The 9,849-nt window shown below is 34.9% G+C and overlaps 1 non-coding gene across 1 annotated transcript; it reads right to left on the reverse strand.

Moving 5' to 3' along the window:
- Positions 1-9,443: 9,443 nt before the first annotated feature.
- On the reverse strand, positions 9,444-9,578 carry LOC132232201 (small nucleolar RNA SNORA18). The gene has a single exon (XR_009452339.1). It is a non-coding gene; the product is annotated as a small nucleolar RNA SNORA18 (small nucleolar RNA).
- Between the last annotated feature and the right edge of the window lie 271 nt (positions 9,579-9,849).

The following is a 9,849-nucleotide window of genomic DNA, read 5'->3' on the forward strand; positions in this document are numbered from 1 at the left end:
AATGGTCTCTATTGTCCATGAATGAGTGAGATCATGTGGTATTTTTCCTTTATTGACTGGCTTATTTCACTTAGCATAATGCTCTCCAGTTCCATCCATGACGTTGCAAATGGTAAGAGTTCCTTCCTTTTTACAGCAGCATAGTATTCCATCCTGTAGATGTACCACAGTTTTCTAATCCATTCATCTACTGATGGGCACTTAGGCTGTTTCCAGATCTTAGCTATGGTGAATTGTGCTGCTATGAACATAGGGGTGCATATATCCTTTCTGATTGGTGTTTCTGGTTTCTTGGGATATATTCCTAGAAGTGGGATCACAGGGTCAAATGGGAGTTCCATTTTCAGTTTTTTAAGGAAACTCCATACTGTCTTCCATAGTGGCTGCACCAGTCTGCATTCCCACCAGCAGTGCACAAGTGTTCCTTTTTCTCCACATCCTCTCCAGCACTTGTCGTTTGTTGATTTGTTGATGATAGCCATTCTGACAGGTGTGAGATGGTACCTCATTGTTGTTTTGATTTGCATCTCTCGGATGATTAGTGACTTTGAGCATGTTTTCATATGTCTCTTGGCTTTCTGGATGTCCTCTTTTGAAAGGTGTCTATTTAGGTCCTTTGCCCATTTTTTTTATTGGATTGTTTATCTTTCTTTTGTTAAGTTGTATGAGTTCCCTATAAATTTTGGAGATTAGGCCCTTATCTGATATGTCATTGGCAAATATGTTTTCCCACACAGTGGGTTTTCTCGTTGTTTTGCTGATGGTTTCTTTTGCTGTCCTTTGCCCATTTTTTAATTGGATTGTTTTTTTTGTGTGTTGAGTTTTATATGTTCTTTATAAATTTTGGATATTAACCCCTTATCAGGTGTATTATTGGTAAATATGGTTCCCCATTCAGTGGTTTGTCTTTTCATTTTGTTGATAGTTTCCTTTGTTGTGAAAAAACTTTTAGTTTGATATAGGCCCATTTGTCTAGTTTTATTTTTGTTTCCCTTGCAGGAAGGTGATATATATAAATATTGCTATAAGAAATGTCTGAGATTTTACTGCTTATGTTTTATGGTTTCAAGTCTAACGTTTAAGTCTTTAATGCATTTCGAGTTTATTCTTGTGCATTGTGTAAGAAGTTGGTGTAATTTCATTTTTTTTGCATGCATCTTTCCAATTTTCCCAATACCATTTATTGAATAGATTATTGTTACCCTATTGTATGGTTTTGCCTCCTTTGTTGAATATTACTTGACCATGAAGGCATGGGTTTATTTCTGGGCTTTCTATTCGGTTTCATTGATCTATATGTCTTTTTATATATGTCAGCACAATTTTCTTTTGATTAGTATGGCCTTGTAGTATAGTTTGATATCAGGTAGCATGATTCCTCCAACTTTGTTCTTCTTTCTCAAGATTGCTGTGACTATTTGGGGTCTTTTGTGGTTGCATATATATGTTAAAATATTTGTTCTAGTCTGTGAAATACAACATTGTTATCTTGATAGGAATTGCTTGAATATATAGATTGCTTTGGATAGCATGGACATTTTAATGTTAATTCTTCCTATCCATGAATATGATATGCTTTTACTTATTTGTACCTTCTTCAATTTCTTACCATTTTCTGAGGACAGGTCTTTTACATCTTTGGTTAAATTTATTCTAGGTATTTTCTTTCTTTTTTTTTTTTAATGCAATTGAAAATGGAATTGTTTTCTTAGTTTCCCTTTCTGATAGTTCATTATTGATGGATAAAAATGCAACGGGTTCTTGATATTTATTTTATATCCTGCAACATTACTGAATTCATTAATCAGTTCTAGTAGTTTTTTGGTGGAATCTTTAGGGTTTTCTATATACAGTATCATGTCAACTGCAAGTAATTATACTTTTATTTCTTCCTTTCCAATTTGCATGTCTTTTATTCCTTCTTTTTGTTTTCTCGCTGTGGCTAGAACTTCTGGTACTATGTTGAATAAGAGTGAAAGCAATATCCCTGTCTTATTTCCTATCTTAAGGGAAACTCTTTTAGTTTTTGCCCATTGAGTATGATGTTGGCTGTGGGTTTGTCATATATGGCCTTTATTACATTGAAGTATATTCCCTCTATTCCAATGTTGCTGAGAGTTTTTATCATAAATGGGTGCTAGACTTTATCAAATGCTTTTCCGTATATATTAATATGATCATGTGATTTTTATCTTTCATTTTGTATGTGGTATATAACATTTATTGATTTATAGATATTGTACCAACCTTGCATCCCTGGAATAAACCCCACCTGATCATGTTGTGTAATCTTTTTCATGTATTGCTAGGTCCGGTTTGCTAACATTTTGTTGGGGATGTTAGCATCTATGTTCACCAGGGATATTGGCCTATAATTTTCTTTCTTTGTAATGCCTTTGTCTGATTTTGGAATTAGGATCATGCTGGCCTTGTAAAATGAACCTTTGGAGTCTTCCCTCATCTTGTATTATTTGGAATAGTTTGAGTAGGATTAGTTGTTTTTAGAATGTTTGATAAAATTCACCTGTAAGTCATCCTGTCTATGAATTTTGTTTGTTGGGAGTTTTTTGAGTACTGCTTCAATTTCACAAGTTGTAATCTGCCTATTCAGATTTTATAATCCTTTCTGATACAGTTTTGGAAGATAGCATGTTTCTAGGAATATCCATTTTGTCCAGATTGTCCAATTTATTGGCATATAGTTGTTCATAATATTTTCTTACAGTCCTTTGTATTTCTGTGGAGTCAGTTATTACTCTCTTCTTCCATTTTTAATTTTATTTGTTTTGGTCCTTTCTCTTTTTTTCTCAATTGATTATCTGAAGGTCATTCATAGGAACTAAGGGTTGAAAGGCACAGATAGAATATTGACTAACTTGTATTCCCAGTTATGTTTTAATTCCAAAATAACTAGTTCTTTTGTCACTGGAAGTAAAACACTTAGCATTTAACTTTAGAATAGTTGAAATCCTACTTTGACAGCATTCATATTCACTAAAGGCTCAATACAAGATCTATGTTTGCGCAAGGATTTGCGTGTTACTTAAAATGGCTATATAATAAGCTGCTTCACTGCAAATTAATACTCTGCTTCCCCATCTGTAACATGCGATCTTTGGAGAAGAAGCTAGTTATAAATAGGGAGAAAATGCAAACTTCAGGTAAAATATTAACCATAGGGTCATTCCAGTTGTGGCCATCAAAGCCCTAATGAATAATTAGAACCGCATTACTATGATATCCATATTGTGACACTAATCTATTTTTGAACCAAATTGACTATATTAAAATATATTTTCATCTTCAAATATTTAGAATATTTTTCTATCTTCACCCTATTTTTTCTGGATTTTTATACTAATCTTTCTTTTTTTGCATATTGCGTATATTTATTCAGAAACTGATCTAATTCTAGATTTTTAGTTTATAAATTTTACATCCTTGCCTATTTTATAGGTATGCCATTAATACAATACTTCTCTCTAAGAAAAAAAATCAACCTATCCCACAAGAATGCATCTTTTCAAGAAAGATAGATTATGTAGTGATGATTCATATTAGTCAAGTACTCTCCACTGAATTTCTTTAAGCTTAACTACTGTGTTTAAAATAACTTTGCTTATTACTGTTTTATTTGAAATATTTTATTTTAGTGTAAGAAAAAATAAGAAAAAATTTCAGTCAACAAACAGCTCCAACTATCTGTGTGTTCATTCATTCAGCATATATTTAGAAAACTCCTATGTGCAGGCCTCTTTGCTAGACTTGGGGAAAATAGTTATGAACTAGACGAGAAAAGGAAAGCCCTTGTTTTAATAGGTCTTATATTTTAATAGAGCAACAGATACCAAAGAAATAAACAACTAAATGTGGTAATTTCAAATACTTAAAAGTGTTAAGAAGAAACAAAATAACAGTGGAAAGTGAGGGCAAGGGCACCTTAGGCATCTGGCAAGTGGACCTGAGGGGAAAGGCTCTTTGAACCAAGAGCAAGTTCGTTGATAGCCAGTATTTAAGGAAGAGAGAGATGGGGACAGTGGTCATGTGGTAGAAACTAGTGTGCGGTGGGAGGAAGCTCGGGCATCCGAGAGGAAGCAGGGCATTTAAGAGGGTATCTGGAGGGATCAAGAGCCAGACAATATGGACCTTGTGGCCAAATAAAGGAACTTGCATTTTATTTTAAACTAGAGGCCTGTTGCATGAAGAGATTCATGCAATAGGCCTTCCCTTCCCTTGGCTGCTGACACTGGTTTGCCTCTGGCACCCGGGACCCAGGCCTTCGCTCTGGCCCCGGGACCGTCTGGCTTTGCTGCTCCAGCCCCAGGACCCTTCAGCATCACTGCTCCGGCCCCTGAACTGTCCGGCTTCACTGCTCTGGCCCCAGGGCCGTCTGGCTTCGCTGCTCCGCCCTGGGGCAGTCCGGCTTTGCTCCGTTGGCCCCGCGGCCCTTCGGGCTTCGCTCCGCTGCTTGGAGCCTACATATGCAAATTAACCGCCATCTTTGTTGATGGTTAATTTGCATATCACTCTGATTAGCCAATGGGAGGCATAGCGAAGGTACGGTCAATTACCATGTTTGTCTATTATTAGATTAGATGTAATGAGAAGCCAAGAGAGAATTTACATTGAAAAAATATACTTTTTATTTTCTTTACCTCTCATAGTTTAGAATTTATTGAGTATTATGTTTAGAAAGGTCTAAGAAAAACTTCTCTTACATTGTCAAAGATAAGTTTATCTTTATAGGGCTATAATATTGTATCATACCAAAATGGTAGAAATATTTAAGAATTTATATGACATTTCTTATACAGAGATTTAATAACTATGCAGCAAAACAACTAATTAAATACCTGTAAGACAGAAATCTTTTTTCCAATGAAATCCTAAGTAACTTAAGGCAGTGATTTTGATTACTCAAGAAGAACTTGAAATGTACCACTTAAAAAACAACAAGCAACTCTGAACAACAGGTAAAAAGGGAACAATTTTGTTTAAATGTAATTAGTAGATAAGTGTGCTAGACCGCCTGATAAGGATAACTTCTAACAAGTAGAGCTAATTTTAGGGAGGCTCAAGGCTGAGCCTCATTTTTACAATAGATAAACATATACATAGATAAATCTAGGGATGCTTTGAAGCATTCAGCAAATCATAAAAGAGCCACAGAGGAGGTAACTTTATGGAAGAGGTAGGAGGCAAGGTCAAACATTTTGTTATTGGTGGGTTGCCTTTCTTTTAGAGGGATGCACATGTTCTAGTGTTGCATTTTTATTAAATATCATTCTAAAACTTTTAAATTATCTTACAATTAAATTATGATGTTTATGACCATTGATCATATATTACTTTACAATAGCACCTTGTTATGGGTTGAAAAATATTACCTGAGCTTATATAGCCCACCTTATTAATAAACTTTATTTCTAGCTGATTTCTATTTTCAAAAATCAAAACTATTTTGAAGGCGAATGTTTGTTATTATTTGATGATATTTTAAAAATGGTAGAATATCCAATTTAAAAATATTAAAATTATACCTCATCTTTGAAAAAAGTTGCATGCATAGAAAAGAATTTTGGGGAAAATACATCATAATTTAAATAGTGGCTATCTCTGGGTGATGAAATTATAGACTTTTTTTGCCTGACTTTTAAATATTTTCCACATTTTCTGCAATAATCACATATGATTTGCATATAAAAATGTACTTACATATATCACCTAAACCAAAAGTAAAGTTATAAAAATAGAGAAGACTACAATTTTAGTTATGTGATAGATGTCACTTCATAATTGCTTTCCAAAGATAAATTGTTCCTCAGGAATAGTATATTTTCAAATGCTATCAAAAGATAATATTTAGGAATAATTAATGCTTTTTTCAGTTGAGTTAAATTAATGCAAAGACACTTTAATTTATGAAATTAAAAAGGAATTAATTGCTTCTTGACCTTTTGGCTAAGATCAAGTATAAAAAGGAATTAATAGGACACAAAGGACAGAAAAATAATTAAGACATGAGAAGGAAAGTTGAAAAAATGGGGTATCAGGAAACTTTGATCTGTTTGTAGGCTTTGCAACATTCCAGCCAGCTATGTGTTTTTGTAGAGGTCATAACCTTTCTGGGCCTCATATCTTTATCTGTAAAATAAAGAGGTTAAGAAGACTATTTTTGGTTCTACAATTTTATGAATCTAGACTCTCAAAGGACAAATTTAGAGTCTTAGTTTTGCATGAAACAGCCAGCATACAAACATTTTTTGCTTCAACTTTGGTAACCCTCACCACATTTGCTAGTTAATAACTGATTCTCCAAAGTACTCTTCTGCCTCAGGACCTTTGCACTCACTGTACTTACTGCCTATTCCCTGAAATATTCTATGCCTAATTCCTTCACCTCTTTAAAGTCTTTGCTTAAATGTCACCTTTTCATTGAGACCTACCTTGACTACACTATTTAAAACTGCACGCTTTGCCCTGGCTGGTGTTGCTCAGTAGTTAGAGCATCAGCCATGTACTGAGGGGTTGCAGGTTCAATTCCCAGTCAAGGTCACGTACCTGGGTTGCAGGTTTGATCCCTGCCCTGGTTGGGGAGGGAACCAATTAATGTGCTTATTTCACATCAATGTTTCTACCTCGCTCTCCTCTGTCCCTCCCTTTCTTCCTTCCTCCCTTCCATGCTCTCTGAAACTCAATGGAAAAAATATCCTCAGGTAAGGATTAACAAAAAATAAACCAAACAAAACTACATGATTCTCATTCCCATTCCTTTTTCCTGATACATTTTTTTCCTATAGCACTTACTACCTTCCAATATATTGTTATTTACTTATTTTGTTTGTTGTCTATCTTCCCACACTAAAATAGATTATTTACTCCAAGGAGGGCAAAGGCTTTCATCTGTTTTGTTCATTTTTATATTCCCAATGCCTATAATAGATGTGGCATATATTAGATTATCAATAAATATTGTATAAATAAATTTTTCTATTTTTACAACATCCTACATTTTCATTCAATATTATGAAAACAAAGCAGTAAACATTCCCAAAATCATGTAACATTTGGTACAGTCCAGGAAAAGAGGAAAAAATAATTTTAATTGTTAGATGAAGATTTAAAAATTTATTGAAGCAATTTTATTCTTTGCAGACATTTCAGATAATATGAAAGCTGTATATTAGGTCATATGCAAAAGTTTTTGTAGAAAGTATCTTTAGTATTCTGAGAATATAGCACTTCGGTATTCTGTAGAAGCATAAGATTGAAATTTTGATCAAGATACACATTCCTTTGACTCAAGCCATTTTTATTCATATGTAATTCATGGTGATTAAAATATTTTTATTTGGTATACTAGTCTAGTTTAAATAACATTTTTACAATAAAATTTAATAAATAGAGCTACTCTAGATAAAAAGTTCTTATTTAGTTTTTTAAAATGTAAGTCTATAGATATGTCACTATAGTAACAAACTATTGGGAAAAAAGGCTCTACTTTGAATTCGGAGTCTAAATGCTGTGGATTAATGAATACCTTGACTTAAAAAATGTCTTTTATAAACTCCTTTGGCTTTGATTTTCATCTGTTTGGTTTGGCTGCTCTCATTTACATACTTGTTCTCATTAGGGTTTGAATTTCAGAGCTGGCCCACTCTGCAATGGGAACAAATATCTTACCATGTGATACTAATTTTCCATTACATCCTGAAGCATTTGAAGTCCCAAAGGCAAAGAATTTATGGTTGGTACATGAGAGATGAAACTATCACATAAAAGAAGCCAAATATGAAAATATTTTTTTTCTTGTGGCCAATATAGTTTCAAGAGAATGAGAACTCCGAATAAACAGCTGATGACCAAAAGTGAATCATTGTTAAAACACTGGGTTGTTTTTTTTTTTTTTTGGCATAAAATAGCTAATGTTTCTAGTTGGTTGATAATTTTCATAGCAACCATGGCATGTCCTAAACACCTTTGAAGAAGATAATTATACTCTGAAAAGTTCTGAGAATAAAGGAGAATAATACACAAGTCTTGCTGGTATTCTATAGCTGTGTAGAGAGCATCATGTAGTAAGTACTTAAAAAGCACTACAGGATTTTTCAAGAATTCTCCAGCCAAGTAGGAAATTGAGTAGGAGCAGGAGATTCAGAAATACTGAAAGTCAATCACCAAATTAGAGTTTGGCTAGGATTCCAAAATTAATTGTCTTATTCTTAAATAAATAAATAAATAAATAAATAAATAAATAAATAAATAAATAAATAAGTTGTGGAGGTTATTTCAGTAGCAGGGTCACTATTAATATCCATAAAAAATAACATGGCACCATATTTCCAAAGAGTTCTGTATATATCTCAAATTCTTCTTTCTCATTATGTTCCATGAGATTTTTTTGTGGTGGCAAGTATTATTTTAGTTCTGGCCAGAAAGTCCGGGGGAACAACTATTATGAATAGCAGTCAATAATTATAAGAGCTCACTATAGACATGTTTATATCTCTGATCATATCTTGCATTTCTGAAACACTTTATGGTTGTCATACTTCATATAATTTGATCCTTATAACTCTATATCTGTGTGACCTTGGGCAAGTCGCTCAGCCCATGGGCATGGCTTCCATTTAGTAAGCTGCATTTAATAGATGTCCTCTACAAGGTCTACAGAAATGCTTCAGAATTAATAACAGAGTAGTCCAATGCATTATGAACTCTTTAAAACAAATGTATTATTATAAATGTTAAGATATTATTATTCCTCTAACTTGGGAAATAAAATTAGAGAGCCTATGTGAGTTGACTTTAAGTATTTAACCATATTGATCCCAAGAAACACATAGAACCATGGATTAAAATGTTTATACTTAACTAGAGGCCCGGTGCATGAAAATTCATGCACTGAAGGGGGGTCCCTCAGCTCGGCCTGCCCCTCTCACAGTCCAGGAACCATCAGGGGTGGGAGCTATCTGGTAATCAGGGGAAGGCAATGCTCCCATCACACCTCTGCTGCTGCCACTGCCAGCAGTGCAAGCCTCGGCTGGCCCTGGGCTGCTGAGGGGCTGAGGGCGGGTCTGGCCACACTGTGCACCTACTGCCCCCCTGGCTGGGCTGAAAGGACTGTGGGACTCCGGTGGCAAGTGCAAGGAGCGGCCAGACCCAACTGAAGGCACTTGCCACCCCCCTGGCGGGGAAGAAAGGACTGGGGGACTCTGGCGGGGCTGAGGGGACTGGGCAAAGCCATCTCGTGGCTATGAGTGCCACCATCTCTGTTCTGTTCCATTGTTCTATATGCCTGTTCTTGTGCCAGTACCAGGCTCTTTTGATTACAGTGGCTTTGTAATATAACTTGATATCTGGTCTTGTGATTCCTCCAGCTTTGTTTTCTTAAGATTGCTGCAGATACTTGGGGTCTTTTTTGGTTCCATATAAATTTTTGGAGCTGTCTTGTAATTCCTTCCCACAGATCTAACACACAGTTCTGTGAATAAAGGAAACAACATATTTATTCTATGAGGCTTTTCCAACACTTTCTCAAATATTAATTGAGCATAATGGCTTGGATTGATTTCTGGAGTCTCTGATGTGAGAGAGAAAGCTGCTTCCTGCATGATCCCTACCGGGGATTGAGCCCACAACCCAGGCATGTGCCCTGACCGGAATTGAACTGGTAACCTTTCAGTGCACGGAATGATGCCCAACCAATTGAACCACATGAGCCAGGGAAAATTATTGTTTTTTAAAAAATATATTGTTACCCAAATCCACGTGATTGTTAGATTATTTGTACTTACTAAATATTGCTAACATCAGAAATGATCATTTTAAATTATTTTATTAAAATAT

This window comes from Myotis daubentonii, chromosome 3, assembly GCF_963259705.1.
Source record: "Myotis daubentonii chromosome 3, mMyoDau2.1, whole genome shotgun sequence".
NCBI lineage: Eukaryota > Metazoa > Chordata > Mammalia > Chiroptera > Vespertilionidae > Myotis > Myotis daubentonii.